Raw genomic sequence first — 3,068 nt, 5'->3', positions numbered from 1 at the left:
GGTTGTTCAATTAAGACCTTTTGTGTACTTGATTCTCTATAATAGTGAATTATCTTTCTCGGGCTGAAGCCCTCCAGATGTAGGTGATGTTGCACCGAACTGGGTTAACAATTCTCTGTGTTCTTTACTGTTTTTTTGTTGATTTAATACTGTACTGCACTTTTGCTGTTCTCTGTTGTACGTTGTGCCAGATGTCCTAGACATTTGGTTCGACATCTGTCCTGTGCGTGAACCAGAATTTCAAATTGCTCCCTCCACCAAACCACCAAGCAGCCGAAAGAGGGAAGGGAGGAACATGGCACACGATGAGAAAGAAAAAAAAAAGAGGCTCACACGGCAGTGCCTCACCCTTTTCATTTTGTTAATTTCATTTTTAATAGGAAACAAATGGAGAACACATGGTTAATGATTTTACATATATGGTTATACGGGGTAAAATGGTAATCATCCACTACACTTATTTAATATTTTATAAAAATTTATTTTCTTTCCCTCTATTTCATACTCATTTTCACTTAATTCAAACAACTTTAAAATTACCTCATTTTCCACTTATATTTTTTTCACTTATATTTCTTCTCATTTTCAACTCTACATCTAACAGAGTGACATTGGTCATCATTAATTAAATTCTGTTAATGGAAAAACACTATAGAAACTTGATCGTGATGATGAAAGTGTCAAAGTTTTACTTAAGTCATGATAAAGTACGTAGTTAACTTTTAAGAAGTTATTGGCTGAGGCTATAGAAATTTGATCTTATTATGGAAGTGTCTAAAATTATTGACTGTACTTAAGGAATTTTTTGAAGGTATGAAAAACGGTAGAAAGGGGGGGTTTGAATAACGTTTTCAAGATAAAGCTTCCACCTTAAAGATTTAGACAAATCTTTCGAGAACTTAAGTGCTAAAGATAAGAGATAGAAAAGCACACAAGGATTTTATCCTGGTTCACTTGATAAATCACTCAAGCTACTCCAGTCCACCCGTTAAGGTGATTTCTTCCTTCTTAGAATGAAGGCAATCCACTAATCAGGTAAGAGTTACAACTGCACTTGAAGCCTACAAGTGACTAACAATTACACTGACTTAGCTCACACTAAGATTCACTCTCTTAGTCTTCTCTAGGATCCGATCAACCTTGATCTCCTAAAGGAACTAAACAAACTGTTTATCAAAGAATTGTTTACAAGAGATTTGCTTCTAAAAAGCTAATAGTAAACTCAATGAATTTCAGATGAAAGAAAGCTTAGAAGAATTTGAATTTGTCTTGCGCGTATGTGAATGCTTCTAGCCGCTTCTTTCAGTCTTCAGCCTCTTTATATACTCCAAGGATTAGGGTTGAGCGTTGCATGGGAAATGCTACCGTTGGAGGGCAGTTCTGGAAAATCCAGCTTCTGCTGTGTCTGAGACTGTTAGGTAGGTCGTCAGGAAGGTACAGTTGCTTTTGTACTTGGATAGCGACTTGACCTTTAAACCTAGGAGACTTCTGATCAGGAGAAAGCTTCATGTTGGAACTTGTGAAGCCGGTTGATCAGAGTCAGAGGGAAAGCCCAGATCCTCTGACCATTGTTTCTTCTGATTCTGAACTCAGAGGGAAGTACATGGTCTTCAGAGTATCTTGCTTCTGGACATCAGAATTTCACTAATCAGCTTCTGGATCTTCAGAGTCTTCTACACCATCAGAATATCTGAGCCTTCAGTGTTTCTTGGTTATCAGACTTTCTGGATCTTCAGAACTTCTAGTGACTGAGTCCACATCAGAGTTTGTATAACTTCAGAACTTCTGAAGCTTTTCCACTGTTCATACTGAACATGGTGAATGCGAAAGCGTTGCTTGGGTCGCTCTTTAACACAATGCTTCTGATTTGTGTGAGATTGAGTTGAGGTCAGAGCCTGTAAATAGCACACTCAGAAAAACACGTTAGAGTACCACAATTGTTCATATCAAAAGGTTAACTTGTAATCATCAAAACATAGAGTTGTACTACTAGATCAAAACTTGATCTTACATTTTTATGTGCATGATATTGTGTTTGAAACCGAGCATAATATGTACATCAGACCGTAGCATAAAACCAGTCAGGTTGTATACTCATTGTAACAATAGTAGTTTGATGATTGTTGTTGGTTTACAATTTTGACATGTGGTTTAGTTTTGCCTAGGCTCGGCAAAATTCCTGGCTCCGCCACTGGGTACTATAGTACCATACCCAAACCCTACCTGTTGTCATCTTTATACTAACCGTTAACTTGATATTATTTGTTGGAGAGATAAGAAAAGTTTAAAGTAGGAAAACATCACAAATCAACCAGAAATCCTTTCTTAATCAATGTAAAACTCTAGATATCGCACTTAAATTTCCGTGTTCTATTTCCAACTAAGAAAATTGAAGGTAGCAATATCTGTAATGGCTACAATGTATTTCGTTTGAGTTGGGCCGAAAAGCAAGATATGGGTATGTAAATGATAACATGTTTAAGGCTTTGTTCAAGGCACCTTTCACATTCTTACCCTCAGACTCTTTGACATTCTTATTTGACCAAAAAAGGAAAGCCACATCATGCTTTCTTGCAAAACGTCCCTTCTTATCGATATAAAATAACAATTAATTCACCCTCAGATTGTTATTTTGTCTTTTTTTTTTGGTACATTGAAAAAAGAAAATACACTTTTTAAGGATTGATCTCTGGCCTCCCCCACCCCAACTCATATGTCCCCTAAAATTATTATTATGTCTTGAATATTGGTATTAATTAATTTTATTTTCAATTTGAGGTGAATCAAATTAGTTTTATTTTACGTTCGTTTAAAATGCCATGTTAACTACTATACTTTTCTACCAAAAGATAAAATAGTTTCTTGACTCTATTTTAATTTTGTTAAATACACTACTAGCTTTGCCTTGCTCCATCATAGCTCTTTTTTTATGTTTACACAACTATATTGGACTAGATAGGACATCACGCCCTATGCTGGGATCCTAGCTAATAGGACTTGTAGGAGACAGAGCGAGACCAAGTTTAGGGCGAGCTGTCTGTGTCTAGGCCAGACCATATGTAAAGTCA

This window comes from Lotus japonicus, chromosome 6 (assembly GCF_012489685.1).
Source record: "Lotus japonicus ecotype B-129 chromosome 6, LjGifu_v1.2".
Lineage (NCBI taxonomy): Eukaryota > Viridiplantae > Streptophyta > Magnoliopsida > Fabales > Fabaceae > Lotus > Lotus japonicus.
Note: the sequence above shows the minus strand (reverse complement) of the source record.